Consider the following 18,546-nt stretch of genomic DNA (forward strand, 5'->3'; position numbering starts at 1 on the left):
AAGACCGCTTTGCCCTGAACAGCTCAAGCACATGCAATTTCTTTGTTCCACAGGGAACTCTACAGCACTGTGTAAATCTCACTGAAAGCATCTGAAGGGGGAAAGGGAGGGCACAAGAATGCAACTAAATATCCCAACAAGGAACACATTTTCCCTCCATAAAAGACAGTTGCAGCTCTGCATTGAAACACTAACAGAGTAAGCAGAGAGTAAGCAGAGAACACAGCAAGAGCACACTGTGTTTAGCCTGGTTTCTCAGAAAGATTGGTTTTATGAGTGAGGCCCACAGGGTTAAGCGAAATAAGGATGTTCCAACATTATGCGCCTCAGGCCTATACTACCTCGCTAAACTTCACTTCAAAAATGCAAAAATATATTTACTTTGACAATAAAACTGCATTTATTGACAGTGATTGGCAGACACAGACATACATATAAATACCTCTGACATTTTCCACAATTTTTCAAGCAAGATAAAACTACAGAAGAAAAAAAAGCTCAGACCACCATCCCCTCTTGCTTGATTTTCATATACAGTTATGGGACCTGCTATCCAGAATGCTCAGGATCTGGGATCTTCTGGATAATGGATCTTTCCATAATTTGGATCTTCATGCCTTAAGTCTACTAGAAAATCCTTTAAACATTAAATAAACCCAATAGGCTGGTTTTGCTTCTAATAAGAAATAATTATATCTTAGATTGGATCAAGTACAAAGGTACCGTTTTATTATTACAGAGAAAAAGAAAAATGATTTTTTTAAAATTTGCATTATTTCTGGGAGCTTTCTGGATAATAAGTTTGCGGATAATAGATCCTATACCTGTATATATTTTGAGGATCGAGTTCTGCTTTAACCATAACGCATGATAGCAAGGGATTAGTAACCCGCCCCCTTCCGAACCGCACCCAGCCAAGGCCTACTCCTGCCCTCTTTTTATAGACCCACGCCCACCCCTCCCAGCAGTGACATCACAAAAGGGCAGGCGGAAGTCTAAACATTTCGTAGCCGGAAGCCGGCAGTACTAGAAGATTTTGTGCAGGATTCGGCCCGAACCCACCCGACCCGTGGGTAAAACTGCGGTTTTCATGTCGACCCGCACATCACTACAAGGGATAGCAACAAACCAGTGTAAATGCATTCTGAGGAAAAAAACAAAAAAGAAAAAAAAACAAAGCTCCGAATTACGGAATGGCCGTCTCCCATAGCCTCCATTTTATCCAAATAAACCAAATTTTTAAAAATGATTTCCTTTTTCTCTGTAATAATAAAACAGTAGCTTGTACTTGATCCCAACTAAGATATAATTAATCCTTATTGGAAGCAAAATAAGCCTATTGGGTTTATTTAATGTTTAAATGAATTTCTAGTAGACTTAAGGCATGAAGACCCAAATTACGGAAAGATCAGTTATCCAGAATGCTCTGGACCTGGGGTTTTCAGGTTAACAGGTCCCATACCTGTACAACAATGGCACTCACGCAAAATAAACGTACCACACTATGCAGCACAGAATCGAGTATGTTAATGAAAACTATATCCAAGTGAAAGTTATATGCAAGGAAATCCTTCTTGTTTTATTCACCGCACAATATTCTATGAGAGAGAGAGAGAGAGAGAGAGAGAGAGAGAGAGAGAGAGAGAGAGAGAGAGAGAGAGAGAGAGAGAGAGAGAGAGAGAGAGAGAGAGAGAGAGAGAGAGAGAGAGAGAGAGAGAGAGAGAGAGAGAGAGAGAGAGAGAGAGATGAATATCTTGAAAATGATATCCTTATAAACGGTGAGTTCTGATGTCATCAGTTACAAATGGTGAGTTCCGATGTCATTTCTGTCACATGACTCACTGAAACATGTGTATTATAATAAAGTACCCTCCTTGGTAACTTATAATATCCTTGTACTTTACAAGAGGGGGTACTTTATTCAAAAAAAAAAAAAAAAAATTATATATATATATATATATATATATATATATATATATATATATATATATATATATATATATATATATATATATATATATATATATATATTTATATAAGCATTGATAATAAACACGTTTAATTCACACTACATGGTGTGAGGGTCCTTCTGCTTAATTATATATACATACCTACGCATATATAACAGAAAGGCTGTTGCACAAACAGGGTCTTACAAAAGAGCTTCAAACTTTATACACCAGATCAACCCTCACAGGGTCTTTATAAAAGTAAAGCCCCCTGCGTAGGTCGAAACAATATCTTCCCCCTGTCTGCATACCTTATTTCAGCCACTCCCTCCTGACGCATTTCGCACAATTGGGTTGATGCAAAGAAAGAAATTCTGCTTTTTTGTTAAAGTTTGGCTTTTAACTAAGAAAGAAGGAAGAGCATCACTCTCTTAGGATCGCATATCTAAAGATACCGCTGTTAGATAAGGATCGCATGCATTACAGATTTTGATTAATCGGCATAAACAGCAATAAACAGTAAATATGTTTGGGCTGCAATATATCACCCTGTGATGTGATCTCTTAGAATGTCATTGAAGTGCATTATCATCATTTATTTACATAGAGTCTGCAAGTTATGCATCCCTTTACAATAATTTATAACCCATAGGGATCTTTAAATGGATGAGATTGACGCTATCATGCTAGGATTCTCAAACACTATATGGGTGCTAACCCAATACAGTTTTCTGGCCTAGCCTGTACCCACTATCCACGTTAGCCTTTGAAGGGAGAAAGGAGACAACATTCAATATATATAAAAAAAAGAAAAAAAAAAAGAAAAGAAATTCTCCACTTAAAAACTGTTTCTCCAGAATTAAAGAAAGACACGTACTGACTTTTTGCTTAATACTAAAGATTTTCAATGTTTTTAAAGTTATTTGTAATTGAAAGTAGTGTTTGATTATTATTTTTTCTCCAGGTCTAACTCATAAAACAGTGTAATGATGCAACATAAACATAAACATTTCCTTACACTGTGCAAAAACTGTTTTTGGGTATTTGAACTAAGGATGATGCCTCCTACCGTAGAATGCACCAAGAAGACAAATGACTAAACAATCCAAGGCAAAAATCGTAACTGTAATGATGCAATTGTTTGGCGCTCAGGATGAATAACCATACCAGAAACCACATTATTCCCAAATCGTCTGCTTATTTGTCCATATATGAGAGCCAACTCATTTGATATTAAAACAGTCTGTTTACAACAATGGTAAGTTATGAGAAAATTGTACAGAACTAATTTACTGTTCATACAAACAGTAAACAGATATTTGAAAAAGATAATGGTACAATGGGCAGCACTGCTGCTATAGAGGGCTGGGGTCCTAGTTTTACTTACAGCTAGGACAATTTCACATTTGCATGGTTTACCCATTCTTGTGTACATTTCTTATGCAAGCAGCTGAACTGGCTCCAGATAAAATGCTTCACATAAATAAGCTAATGTGATGGGGACCTCCCTATATCAGTGAGACAATGCCTGACGTAAATGATACATTTTTTTACACTGCTGTGCTACATGAAGTATAATAATATACAGTAGGTCTTGTGTTTCTACAATAAAGAAGAATATACTTTCTTGTGTTTCATAACACAGCACTGCAGGCAGGACAGGGAAGCTAAGGAATCAGCTCTCATGGCTGGGAGGATGCTGAATAACCTGAGAACACTGTTGCTATCGATATGGATGTTCATGAGCAGGTCTCAAGGGAGGTTTTAATAATAAGGTGCCAGTCTAAAAAATATATAAGTGAATAATAGTTTTGCTTAAGGGCTCTCAAAATTGCAGCTGTGGTGACAGAAAGCAGAAAAGAATTGGTAATGGAAACTGTACATGGAACAATAATTAAAGGAGAACTAAACCCCTAAACTAATGAAAATCCCTACCCCCTATAGTCCCCGCTCCATGCACAGGTGTTAATAACTGTAAATGCCCCTAAGTCTTTAATTACCCTTCGATGCAGACTCAGCGCAGCGGAGCTCACGGGCACCATCTTCACCGCTTTGGAAGTCTTTGGAAGTAAGCATATCGGCTCATGCGCAGTTGTAGCAATTTTCTGGTCCCGAACAACTGCGCATGCGCCAATAGCCACGGAAATTACCGAAGGGACCCAAATCGGTGAAGATGGCGCCCGTGAGCTCCGCTGCGCTGATTGCGGATTCTGCATCGAGGCATATTTAAAAACTTAGGGGTATTTATAGGTATTAACACCTGTGCGGGGGGGAACTGGGAGGGGGGACTATGGAGAGTAGGGGGTAGGGGTTTTCATTGGTTTGGGGGTTTAGTTCTCCTTAAAAGGGAACACACACATATTAGCCATTGTCCAGTGCTCCTTACTGAATACATTTGCATAACACACAGGGTAGAATAAAATCGGAAAGGTAGGGGCAGCACATTGGCCCAGTGGCTAACACAGCCGACTGGAGTCTTGATTTGGATGAGTTTGCATGTTTTCCCCAGTCTTTCCTTTAGGTCATTTGGTTTCCATACATTTCAAAAAACCTATGAGCAGATTGACCAGATTGTGTTGTATGGATGTGATAGGGACCTTATATGTTGAAATTCACTGTGGAAAACACATATACTAATACCACATGGAGCTGATCTTGGCCTGCAGAAAAGTGCTTCCCGAGAGTTATCAATGCTGATATTAGCTTTCTTCTTAGCTTTTTTTCTTCCTGTACCTGGAATCACTGCGTCGGACCAAGTGCACGTATTCCTGCATGAAAATCTCAACTATGATTTCGCCAAAGAAATCTTAGACCGTGATCAGCCCTCGTGTGTTTCTCTCCTGCGGATAAACCTCTGCTTGGTGAGGTTTCTGCTTCGGCTGTATCTCGAAGCAGATTTTAGTGTACAAAGGCACGAGTTATGCATTATTGTATGAATATATACTTCATGTGTCAGTGCAGAGGCACACATGAGCAGATATGAGTGGAGGGCGGTTTCTTGGCATGCACTTATACACAGACTGAGAAACAACCCAGTATGGCACCAGCCTTAGAATTATGTGCCTTCTGTTAAAGGAGAAGGAAAGCTACCAAAGCAGTTTATTGCCAATTAATTAGCCACAATAGTGCAAGCTATAACACTATTTATTCTGCAGAATGCTTTATCATACCCGAGTTAACAGCTCTAGAAGCTCTCGCGGTTTGTTTAGGATAGCAGCTGCCATATTAGCTTTATGTGGCATCACTTCCTGCTTGAGTCTCCCTACTCCCTCATAGATCAGGGCTCAGATTACAGCATGGAGGGGAGGGGGAAGAGAGAGGGAGAGAAAGTGAGGGGGGAGAGAGGAGCAAACTGAGCATGCTCAAGTTCTAGCCCTGGAGGTTTATGCTGAAAACAGGAAGTCTGATACAGAAGTCCATGTGTACACAATAGAAGGTAATAAATGCAGTGTTTCGTATGACAGAGGACTCAGAGCAGCATTACTACTGAGGGTTTACTGGTGTATTTATCTGATAGAGCTTACTTACTTTTAGCCTTTCCTTCTCCGTTAATATTTTCTATGGTAGAAGGAAATGCCACTAATCGGTGTGATCAATGAGGGCCATACTAAACAGCATGGGAATCCATAGGTAAGAATCCCTGATAAGAATAAATTACAAGAAGTTAAGCATTTGACCCGTCCACAGCCACCAGTGGTCTACCCCCTTCCCACTAACTACTGGACACAACAGACCCAACAACTACCAGGATACCCAGTCACAGGGTCTGCTGTATGGCAGTCATGCCACTGAAGTGAAGGTAATCTAAGAGAACTTTCTAACAACAGCTAGATGGTTCTGCAATTTACAGATCTGCAAAGATCACAATTTAATCATCAAGCCTTAAACATGAATTTTTTTTGACACGTGTAACCTCATCCATTCTTCAAGAAGAAAGAAAGCATTTGAGTATTCACTGTAAGATGATACTTGATCTGAAAAGGCTTGGCTGAATGAAGAGATACTGCACACAGCTGAGAACATCATACATTGTCAATATACAAGTTGAAATACTTCTAACAGGGTTTAACCCTGAAAATTCAATAAATTGTTTCTGCCTTTAAAACTCCTTTAAAAAACAGTGTAAAGAATAAAGCTGTAGCTTAAATTCGTGAACATATACAATACATTTTATAAACAAAGCAATCAAGGAAACCATTATAGATACTCAATATACACCAGGTGACTTTCCTTTGACAAAGTCTGTAACAAGATTACATTAAATTTCATACAAAAAAAAAAATGTAAATAAAATGCACTGTTGAAGAGAAACATTCTCCAAAGTGGTCACATTAAATCTATTGTAAGCCCAATGCTAGGCCCCCATGGATGAATAAAGAAAAAATCCTGATGATTTCAAATGGGACCATCTCATAAACTAGAACTCCTTCTGTAACTCACAAGTGAAAAGGGGGCATGTTTATCCAAAGAGTAAATACAGAACTCATTACTGTTCATCAGAGGGAACTTTATAGCACCCGACTCTCTTGTATAGAATTTTTAGAGCCATTATCAAAAGGTGTCAATTGATTAAAAAATTTTCAGCCCTTGACATACATGTCCCTAAAAATACTATACAAGTCAACTATATTCCCCCACAGGTGAATTGTGATATTTCCACGTTTTGATCTATGTGCTCTAAGTATGCATAAAGTCATGACATTAACATAGATCTAATTAGTCACAGGGGTACAACTGTTTTAGGTGACATTGCCCCACAGGGCGGTAAAAAGCTGTTCCTGGTAACAAGAGTTGAAATTCTGATTTTGAACTTGGAATTTCGGCTCTTCCAATGCAGACAGTGCAATTGAGCTCTCTGAACAGGCGATGCAGAGACATCAGGAAAGCCACATTGGGACTGCACAAAGGCCAGAATAGCCCAAACTAGTCAGTTCTGACTCACTGAAAAAAAAACCACAAACATTAGGTCTAGTGAAGAAAAAGCCAATCCCCTGTGTTCTGCGAAGTTTTCTGTATGAACTGACAGGCAAGGATGTGGACACAGGTGCAGTAACCCATAGCAACCATTTAGAGGGTTGCTTTAAACATAAGTAGTACATGGTACCCACTCAGAGATTGCTATAGGAGATAAGACCAGTGGCTAACGTTGTACCTTTTATTGCAGATCCCCATTAGGGCTCAGAATACATCCAAGGCCAACTTAGCAGCCAAAAAGAAGTGTGGTTCGAAGGACCGTTAATGCCATACAGTGAACACATTTTAAGTTTGCATCTGTTCATCCATCACCAACGAATAAGTTATTTCCTGGCAACAAATATCCGTATTTTCCGGTTTAAAGCTAATTTCACATGGGGCATTATGACCATCGCTGTGATCAAGTTGCCAACAGAGCAAGCAAACATACATTTCCCTAAAACCAATGTATATCTTAAAACATTATTAACAATGTCCTCCTCTATGTACCAAAATATTTTGTAAGGACTAAGAATGCAGCTTTCTTTCCTGGCAAATAAAATCACAGAAAGTATCGCACACAGACATTAATAATGCAAAAATACAGAAAAGGGCAGCAAAATTCCGGGCAACAATCATGGCTATGTGCAATATTCACTGGGACTCCCATTTACTTTAATGGAAAGAAACAAATGACAATTCTCAGCATTTCCTTTTCCTTAAAAAAGTTAATACATGGAGAAGAAAAACACCAGCCATGGGCAGTCATGCACCTGATCATTTAGTTACACTTAAAACAGGTATTAATGAGATACTGGAAGCATCATGGTTTAAGAATTTCATAAGTTACTGATGTATTCCACAAAATTATTAAACATATTAAAAAAATACATAGAAAGATACTTACAGAAACCACTGTAAAGTGTTACTCTATAAATTGGCAAATGTTTGCTGTTCGCCCCTTTTTCTGCTTCATAGGAAACTAATTCTGAAAAACCTAAAATAAACTTGGGTAAATTCCACAGAAATGCAGAAATAGAGAAAAGGCTGGTTATTGTCTTTCAGGGTACCTAGTTCTAAAATAAAGTCATTTAAAAAAGGGATTTATTTAAAACATCACAGCAGTTAACCTGAGCTGTGAATTCCAGGGGTCTTTAGGGGGCACAATGCCTCCACTGTTAAATTGATACTCTTGGACGCCACTGTTTTATTCAAACACTGCTGTTAATTTCTATACCTCAACACATTTGAGAGCTTTTCTGCACAGCTAAGACAAAATGTAGAATGCAAAAAAAAAAAAAAAAATCACACCACAGATTCTGATTGCAATGTGAGAGCCAAAACCAGTGGTAATCAAGACAGACTGCTAAGAATAAAGGTGTGCTGACTGTTCTCATCATCATCAGTGCTAGACTTACCTTATCCACCTTTCAAAAGGAAGCAATGACATATTACATTTATGTACAAAGGGTAGCTTTAGTCACATAGGGGCAGGTTTATCAAGGGTTGAAGTGAAAATTTGAATTTAAAAATTCGATTTAAGCTATTTTTAGAGTACTTAGACTATCGAACAGTCCAAAATTCAATTCAAATTTGAGAAAAATTAGACTATTCGAATATCGAAATTTATCATGTACTGTCTCTTTAAAACTTTGACCATTCCCCATCTAAAACCTGCCGAATTGCTGTTTTAGTCTATCACCCGAAGTTAAAAAAGTTTTTTTTTTTTTTTTATAAATTTCAATTGGTCTTTTTTTATTTGTATTTCTAAGTTGTGGGAGTTCAAAAAAACTCCCATTACTTCTAAATTCGACCCTGCAAAACTACTGGAGACAAATAGTGCTAAACTCTTAAGGTGGCCAAAAAAAGAGAAAACTGTTTATTGACCAGTGTATTGAGCCCTCAGACAGGCTTTCACAATCGGACAGATGTCGATCTGGCAGGCTTCAAATACCCATTGTGCCGAGGACCATATTGGTTCGTGGATGTGGCCCTCAATCCCACCGCCTGCATTTCTGGCCTAGTGATCCGATCATTGGATCCTATGGCCCATGAATGAGCAGATCTGCCCATGTATGGCCACCTTTAAGGTCCCCATAGACGCAAAGCTTTATCTTGCCAAACGACCGATTTTAGCGGAGTCCGACCAATCTTCCGAAATTATTGTGCGGTTAGTGGGATTCGAACGATGGAACAGCTTACGATTTTTCGCCCGACATCTGTCAAGAAATTGATTGGCCAGGTTCAAAAATCTTTGTCGGTCCCAGTGCAATCTATCTATGTTTACAGGGCCAAGCATGCAGCTACCCTTTGTTTTCCTGGCAAATTGGTCTTTTAAGTTGATGGACAATTCGTACAATCATTCCGAGATAATCGTAGTCTCACGATGACGATCGGATCTTTTAAAAATCTCAACATCTATGGCCAGCTTTAGTTATGCTTCCACTTACCAATACAGAGAGGCTATGGACTTGCTATGGGCTGGTGACATCAAGATACTGCACTATTTACAACATATTTAAGCACAAAAGAGGGCAAATAAAGCTACAATTTTTCTAGGTATATTTCACAATGGGTAAAAGTTCACAGCTGGAAAAAATTAAGTAAAATAAAGCTACAGCTAGAAATGTGGTAAACATCATGCACTAATCCAGTTTAGGTACACATGCCCAAGTCCATTAGCTTAAGTGTGGGTAGAAAACACTTTTCCATGAGATGCGGTTTAAAATATTTTATTGAAGAAAAATCATCCCAACATATTAGCCTTATTGATTTTGTGCCTAGAAAGGCACTTATTCATATGCACGTGCCCTAGAATACTCAAAATTCACAGAGGGACTAGCAATGGCTACATTTCATATAGCTCATGTGCAATTCACATTACTAAAGTGCATTTCTAACCCTTGCTCTTAATTCTACTTTAGCCATGGACACTTGTCTGAAGCCATGCAAAACCAGAGCAAAAGAAAAAGCATACAGCTGGAGCCCACTGAAGGGAATTGGAAGAAAGTCAAATAAGTCAAATCAAAGCTGGGTATAAATCAGCTTACTATTTTAGCCACATCAATATTTTACTAAATAATACAGCAGATTCTATGCAAATTTACAAGGCTTAAATAGCTTATAATGTACGCTTGTGGCTTTTCCGCCACTTCTAAACTTTAATACATTTATTTTTAAAATGGCAATCAGTGGTTAGAGATTAGTATTTCTACATGGCTTTATAAATAGGCACCAAGTATGTTACGTGCTTTCTAAACTAATATACTAGGCTCTTAAAAGAGAAAATATACCCTTTTTCTAAGTAGGGTTTCCATGATATTTATTTTCATTGAACATTGTCATGGATTCGTCATCACAGGGTGACTTATTGTTTATATTGGTGTTATTCAGTAGGGTGAGCAGGCATGATTGCTTATAAGGTAAATTCAAAGTCCCCTAATGATACTGCAGTACTCTCTAGTGACCAAACTATGATAATAAAGCCAGCAAGCAGTCTGCACTTTTTCTAAGCAATACAAAGCAAAAACGCTTCTAACAAATGGGATTATCAGAACGAGCAGGAAATAGCCAGTGATGTTATTTTTCGATCATATGTCCCTGCACGATTTGATAACCCTTTGTACATTAAGAATTCTTACTTGTACTTTGGAAGGGATGCCATACTACAGACTTCTACTGGCTTCGGGATGCAGACAGTAGACACAACATGAGGCTAAATCAGGTGTGCAACTCCATGAATATTTCACTAAGCAATACTTCAGAACAAAGCTTCTCTCATGGGAGACCCGGTTTACTCAGCAAGAAAAGTGCTACAACTGGTCAGCATAATGAGGATTAAAAATATCTCTGCTGAGCTACAAATGTTCACTGTATAAACTTTTTTTTATATAAAGATGTTCCAATGTCCACTGCATATTCAATTTTCATACAGCTTTTGACATCTTCAGGTGTGCAAATTGTTAAAAACCATGTTACATTTACCAGATTCTAAGCAGCAAACGAGGATTAGTGGCAAGGGTTAAAGCATAGTGTGTGTGTGTGTGTGTGTGTGTGTGTGTGTGTGTGTGTGTGTGTGTGTGTGTGTGTGTGTGTGTTATGCATACACGCACAAGTACAATATATAAAAGTAGACAAAGTTAGGACAAGTCAGACAAATACAATAAGAGCTCATATAAGGACACACAGCTTATGTGCGGTTTGGTAAAAGACACAGTAGGAAGGAGATGCCTGCCCCGTAGGGCCTACAGTCAAGTGGGTGTCTACAGTCAAGTGGGTGTCTACAGTCAAGTGGGTGTCTACAGTCTCAAACTATAGCAAAAAAAAGCAAGACCCCACTCTAGCTCTAGGCTGATATCAGGCTTCCAGAGCAGCAGCCCTAACTACATGTCCACTTACATGCAGTCATTTCTCATAAGTCTTTATTCTGTGAGCAGTTTCCCAACAAAGATTATTCCCTCTACTATTATGTACCCTGTGATAGGCACAAAAAAAACAGCCACACTGCAGACTGAGGCACTTTAAAAAACATAATGTATTTCAAGATATAATAAAATAGTAATCACTGCTTGGATCTGTGCATAAACGTTGCGTTGTACGTGGAGTTCCTTGCAAGAGCAAGTGGAACTTGTACACAGCCCAAGTGTTTGGATCACATGAGAATTATTGGTGTTTGGGTTAAGTTCTAAAATAAAACTCTTTCGGACCCTTTGTGTGTCACAAAGTCGAAAAATGTCAGCATCACTAGACTACTGTGGGAAAAACAGAGGAAATTACTTTGTACCTTTCAGCGGGACAGTGTTTATTTACGGTAATGCAAAATACAACCTCCAAGGCACAAAAATTTAAATTGTAGTGTGTTACATCTGATAAACATCTAAAGTAATCAGCCATGGGGCTAGAAAGTCTCTGAAACTCATATTAATTGTCAATTTTCCAAACTACACTTAACATATTTCAGTATTACATGAATATTACAATAACAACAATCACCTGCAGCGTCTTCCTAGTTCCTTTCTAGAACAAAACATCAGATTGGATTGCGATGGCTCACAAACCAGGCCTTCCATATGTGTTCCATGATGGACGATAAATCAGCTCTTCTTTCCTTGCAAAAATGTATTATCAGCCGGCAAAACTAAAGACTAGGATAGGTTCTAGTCAACTACCTAGCACTGATGAAGTTAAAAAGGTAAAATTAAATTTTCCTGTTTAGAATGCAAGCTCTGTAAACAATTTCCTCCTCAAACTCATGCTAGGTAATATACAGCACATTCATAAGATAAAGAGATGACCATATCTATATAGTGAGCTGTATACAGTAACCTTATAGAACACAAGAGGCAATGTTACCACCTATTATCCAGAAAACTCAAAATTATAGGAAGGCCATCTCCCCTAGAGTCAGTTTTCATAAAAAAGTTTCTCTACAATAATAAAAACACTGCAGTTCATTGTACTTGATGGTAATTAAGCTGCATGAATCCATATTGGTCTCAAAAAACCCTAATAAGTTGATTTAATGTTTAAATGTCCTTTAACAGACAAGTTATGATGATCCAAATTACAGAAAGAATCCTGATCTGGAAAACCACAGGTCCCAAGCATTCCAGATAATATATCAAACATCTGTATTATATTATAGTTGTAATATCAAATTGTAAGCAATAATACATTCCATGAAAAATATAGCTTTTCCCAAGAGGAGTTTGCAGTCTTCTACTATGTTACAACTTGACAATAAAATTATTATTACAGTTGGGACATCACTTATGTAATACGAGTAAATACACCTATAAATGTGGAACCTACTGCTAAGCTGAGCGACATGTGACATACGTCAGGAAGGCTTTTTTAATCCTGCGTGGCAGCTCTGTACCATGTGTTTAACATAACTACTCCTGCATATCAAACATAAAAGCTATATGCAAAATGAAAAGTTAAATGCAAGTGGGAAAAAACCTGCATGTTGCCTTAAAGGAGAACCAGCGATTTATTTTTACTAAAGGCCCCAGTAACCCGGCTCCCTTACCACCACCCCTACAGCATTACTTCTACTTTCAAGGTTTACTGCATCCTGATTGACTGAAAAGTGACTATAATGTGTAACAATCATCTTTACTTTTTGTGGCTGTATTGTGTACATGTTGTGCTACAACATGTTTCACCCTTTATTAAGCATTGATAAAAGGATGGTTTTATATATATTAATGGTTAAAGTAATGGGATGTTAGTCAAACACACAAATCCACAATAAAATTATAACCCCTTAACAGATTCTGGGGCCACTGAGAGCACAGAACACAAACTTTCATTCTATTTTGGTATCTAAATTGCACATATAACTGAATCAAACCATTTCTGCCACAATGAAATGTGGTGTGCCATTCAGCTATGGAAGTAAATGCTAGAGATAAAGAATATTACATGCATTTTTGCAGCTTATTTATAAATCATCAGAAAGAATAGAATGGCTTTTGTGGTCTTGCCAACCAATTTAAGTTACACTTTAAAACAGTGGTATAATTTAATTTATAGCCAAATACTTATGATCACTGATTGCCAATTATACACTTGCAATTCAATAATGCATTAGATTTTATCTGTAATAGTATTATTAAACAGACAACATTAAAATCCTTTCATGTGCATGGAAAAACTGTGCACTCTGCTAGCATGAAATTTCTCTATAGGTTGTGTGGTCTCATATGATTAATTAGGAAAGGAAAGCAAGCTTTGTAAAATATAATGAATCACTTGACAGAGTAAGTAGCAGATTGAAGAAATGATCTTGAGGCAAAGGTGCTGTTGGCTAATGTAATGGGATGCAAATAAGTTCAATACTGGTCTATTCGTCCTGTCAAAGGATATAAACACCAATAACTAACATAAAGGCAAGAGCTGTATGCTACAAGTTATTCTTTTATTTACAGTAAATATTTTGTACAAAAACAACATTACTACAAGGCAAAGGGGTCTTTTATATGGTATACATAACTGCACTATATTCCTCTTATTTATGTGAGTTTTACTTATTATAATAAGAGCTGCCACATAAAAGCAAGCGGCTAAAATTAATTCATATATTACAATAAATTAGTGGCTTCAATTAGTGACTTTCATTAGCTAAACTAAAGGGCTTGGAAATCATGTATAAAAGAATATTCAAAACTGCTGCCCTATATAGTCAATGTTTTTCCAACATAACACACAAAACATGCAGAATAATTTGTAACAGTCAACAATTTCCAATTTCCTCCAAATGTCAATGACTGGTGTGTGGAGCAAAACACATAGTTGAAAATATTTGACATTTTTTAACTACCCAACAAAATCTGTGGGAAAAACAAGCTTACTCTTTACTTAAATGGAAACCCATAGTCCTGCACACAAAGGTAACACTGTTGCTGTGATTATGATTAAAGCTTTCAAAAATAGTTACTTTGCCTGTGATACATACAGTTTAACAAAAACATTAAATATTATAATTTACTAAGCAACTAGATTTAAAAAAAACTGTTTTGCATCCTGAAAAGCCAATGCAATTGGAAATAACTTGCATTATATTTATGTTAAAATAATGTGTAATTTTCTTGCTTTTTTACCCATTCAAAATTATTTCATTCCCAACAAAGGTAAATTGACATACACATAGGGATGTAACTCCCTAACACAAAATTCCAGTGGCAGCAATATGTATACACTTGTCTTTGCTACATCTAACCACATCAATGTAGCAGCCCTGCATGTGTGTTAAAGGGTAAATAATCCATCCTGCATATTCACATTTATCAATTACTCTGGTTTATATCTTTATGCATGGTGAGATTTATAGAGAGGAAGTCCATTTTCTCAATTACAGGAACATGCTTTGAAGTATTTACCTGAAGCCAAGCAGAGGATTTCAAACAATAGAATAAGTGACATATCCCTTGCTGGATCTATGTGCACTCAATGAATAATGAAACACATACATTTCACAGACCTTCCTGCCAACAGATTATATACATTCATGTTAAATGCATTAACCAATATATTTCCCCTGATCGACAATAACATTTGAAAGATGGAAAACATTTCTGGGAAATAAAAGCTTCTTCATTCATCAAAATAATAAATGCTGAAACGCAACCCTTCAATAGCCCACTATTTGCAATTATTGGGTGCCTTAAGCTAGAGAGGCCCGAGGAGAAAGCTTCGGTCTCCACCCAAATAAGCCTGGCTCAGACTAACTTGAACAGATTTTTAAAGTGATAACTTAAGTGACGAAGACTCCTCATCCGAAGCACCAATCTGTTTCTTACATAATTGGTAATGATTCATAGTGTTTAATAATAAAAACAGGCAATGGCTACAGCAGGATTACCTTATATACAAAATATCTGAGTGCTGAACAATATGTAAACAGCCTTAAATTCACAGACCAACCAACTACAGGCTTTTAGTGCAATCCGTGCTTTCAAATCAAACCACCCTTGTATTGCTCACAGTGTAAGACTATTAGGTCTCCCATACACACACGTCAACACCAGTTTATGAAATGTGAACAGTCAGCACTCACCAGAACCAGGAAATGTAAAGGAAAAACTTGTGTGAAGTGCTACAAGTGATTTCATTTTTAAATATGAATGAACTAGACTATAAAACTGAAATGAAAATTACACCTTAAGACACACAAGTATAAACCAATGTGCTGGATTGTAAAATACAAATATCAGGTTAGGCTTCCATAACTATCTCTGCATAGAGCAATGTGTGATCTTGTTCTGGTTACAAATTTACCAGGTGCCATACTAGGGAAGGATACCATTTTACAGCATAGCCATCACTGGGACAGGAGAAAGCTTAAAGCAGGGATGGCCATTTTATATTCCTCCTGATATTGTTGATCTACAGCTCTCAACTTTTCGGCTCTTATGAAACATTGGAAGTTTTAGGAGAACAGCAGCATAAGGGTTACAGACTGGCCTATCACTGCTACATATTATTCTTATTCACCATGAATCCAAGGAAACATAGAGTTTCCCCACACACTGCAATGTAGATTTCTTAGCTAAGAATTCGTCTTGGTCCATTATTAATGATGGCTCCAAGTATTTAGCAGTAACCCCTGGCACACAGGGCAGGCGTTTGCAATGATGTTTCTAGGGTAAAGAATACTGCCCTGAGATTTGTCTGGGGACAAAAACAGTGGAACCCTGGGACAGACAGTACTTGGGAATGAAAAGCAAGTTGGCAAGTAAGAACCGCTGCTGCTCTGTGACCTTCCTGCCGCCCCCCCCCCCCATTCCCTTGCCCCGTGTCACATCCCAGCACCCCCTTCTTCTCATTCAGACGAGGGCGCCGCTAATTCTGACGTTACCCCACAAACCGAGCAGTCATTACCCCACTCTTACACCCATGTTCTCAGGCTTAGGCGCTGGCGTGAGGCTTCCCCCCCATCCCGAGCGCCTGTTTAACCCTAAATGCACAGGGTAAAGGCTGCCCGTGACCTCGCTGTTTATGCAAGTGTGCGACTGTCCCACTCAAGCTGAACCCTGTGATTCACATGATGGGCGCCCCTACTACATTCCCTACCTGGCTGCGGCTGCTCCGTAGATCGCCTGTTGTAAAACACAATGCTGCAGGAAAACTCGATCCGGGAAGAACAATCCAAAACGAGCCCAGGAAGTTAGAACGTTCCTCCACCTCCCCCTGCCTATGGTATGTTCCCCCCGCCCCAGAGCTGATGGCGCTTTTACCGGTGCTGCTCCTTCCCTAGTCCCTACAGCCGCCAACCCAGCAGCTCTCACAGCGCGGCAACAATAACAGCGGCTCTGCTCCCTCCCTCTCTATCTCCAGAGAGACCGCCCCCCGTCCGGGCCCGCCCAGAGGCTTGCAGACAGCTCACAGTTTAGGGTCGGGCAGCAGCCATGTATATGTACGGGAACAACACACTGGGGAGCCACAACATGTGGCTTTCTTAGAACTGTACTAGAACTCTCCGTATCCTCAGTCAGCCATGTTACACAGACAACAGAACAGTACCGAGGTTAGGCTGCTTGTCACCTTTGCCAGCGACTAAACAGAACAAAGGGGGCGGGGTAGATAGAATTGGGGGTGGGGCAGTGATGTTGACGTGGACATGATGACATCAGTGGAAGGTACAATGATGTCAGTGGAGTTATGACACTGGGGCAGGTTTACTGCATCACGTAGACGCAAATAGCTTGGTTTCAGTTAGTTTTCTGAATTTTTTAAACCAGAGAGAAAGTTTTGAACAGACAGCCCTTTGAGATGTTCAGTTAAAAACCACGTGGGTGGCAAGGACTGCCATCATCAGCAGGGGTGGAACTACTGGGGGAGCAGGGGGTGCGAGCGGGCCAGGGCCCGCACCCCCTCAGGGCCCCCCGGCAGTCCGCGCGCCGCTTCGCGGCGCATATTCCCGGGCCAGTTCCGGGTGTACGGAGGGGGGCGGGGGCCCGGCTGCTCGTCCTGCGCCAGGGCCCACCCCCCTCTAGTTCCGTTTCTGATCATCAGGCCTGGATTTGTAGCAAGGCATCAAAGGCCTGGGTCTAGGGCGGCACATTTGTAGTGGCAGCATGCCGCCCAGCCGCATCTATATTTCCGGGTTCCTACAGGAAACCCGGACCGGAGTTACAGTGGGAGCTGCGCTGAGTGGTGAGTTTTAAAGTGAGCTGGCGGTAGGGGGCGCGCGATAGTGGTAGCATGCATGTGCCAGTGGTAGCGTGTGCGCACACCTAGGGAGAAGGGGGCATCAGAGGTACCCAGCCTAGGGGCACCTTATTAGCAAATTCGGCGCTGGCCATCGGGGTATGGGGGGACAGTTATCCGGGCCCTGTAGGTTTTTGTGGCTTAGAGGGGCCTGGCCATGCTGCACTTGTTTAGCCAGGCCCCCCTGCTGTCAGAGAGCTCCAGACTTCAGAACGGAGGGCAGAAGCTCACAAGCAGGCATCATTTTCATGCTAGCAACTTTTCTTTACTGCTGATTGGACACTGAAGTCTAAATCCCAGGAAAGCTACAAGGGGATTGGAAAGGCTGGAGGGGAAGTTCAAACTGGACCCATCCCATAATTGTGCAGCTGTACCGGGACTTAGACTTCAGTGACTAATCGGCAGTACAGAAAGAGACGCCTAAGCTCTCGCTCTCTCTGCATTTCCCTGACAGCACTAGGGGCTGTTAATGAAGTAGGTAAAGTATGGGGGAACCCTGGCAATCAATGTTTTTTTTAAACTTGGGGGGGTGGCCAACAATGTTTTTTTTAACTTGTAGAGGGAACCCTGGCCACCAATGTTTTTTATTAATATGTAGGAGGGAACCCTGGCCACCAATTTTTTTTAACTTGGGGGGGCCCTGACCACCAATGATTTTTGTTTAACTTGTAGAGGGGAGCCTGGCCACCAATTATTTTGTTCACTTGAAGGGGGGCCCCTGGCCACCAATTTTTTTTAACACCGTCAAGAAAAGTGGTACACTCTTACACCCCCATCAAGAAAAGTGGTACACTCAGACACCCCTCAAGAAAAGTGGTATGGTCTGACAATCCCCCTCAAGAAAGTGGTATGGTCCGATACCCCCCTCAAGAAAAGTGGTACAGTCTGACACCCCCTCAAGAAAAGTGGTAAGGTCCGACACTCCCCTCAA

At 39.7% G+C, this 18,546-nt stretch overlaps 1 protein-coding gene across 3 annotated transcripts in view; it reads right to left on the reverse strand.

Moving 5' to 3' along the window:
- ndst2.L (N-deacetylase/N-sulfotransferase (heparan glucosaminyl) 2 L homeolog) overlaps nucleotides 1–16,791 on the reverse strand; it is a 114,265-nt gene extending 97,474 nt beyond the window's left edge. For all 3 annotated transcript variants that reach the window (XM_018225440.2, XM_018225438.2, XM_041568853.1), the window contains exon 1: nucleotides 16,479–16,791. The gene's annotated coding sequence lies outside the window, so the exon portion shown is untranslated. The remainder of the gene's footprint in view (nucleotides 1–16,478) is intronic.
- Between the last annotated feature and the right edge of the window lie 1,755 nt (nucleotides 16,792–18,546).

This window comes from Xenopus laevis, chromosome 7L, assembly GCF_017654675.1.
Source record: "Xenopus laevis strain J_2021 chromosome 7L, Xenopus_laevis_v10.1, whole genome shotgun sequence".
In the NCBI taxonomy this organism is placed as follows: Eukaryota; Metazoa; Chordata; class Amphibia; order Anura; family Pipidae; genus Xenopus; species Xenopus laevis.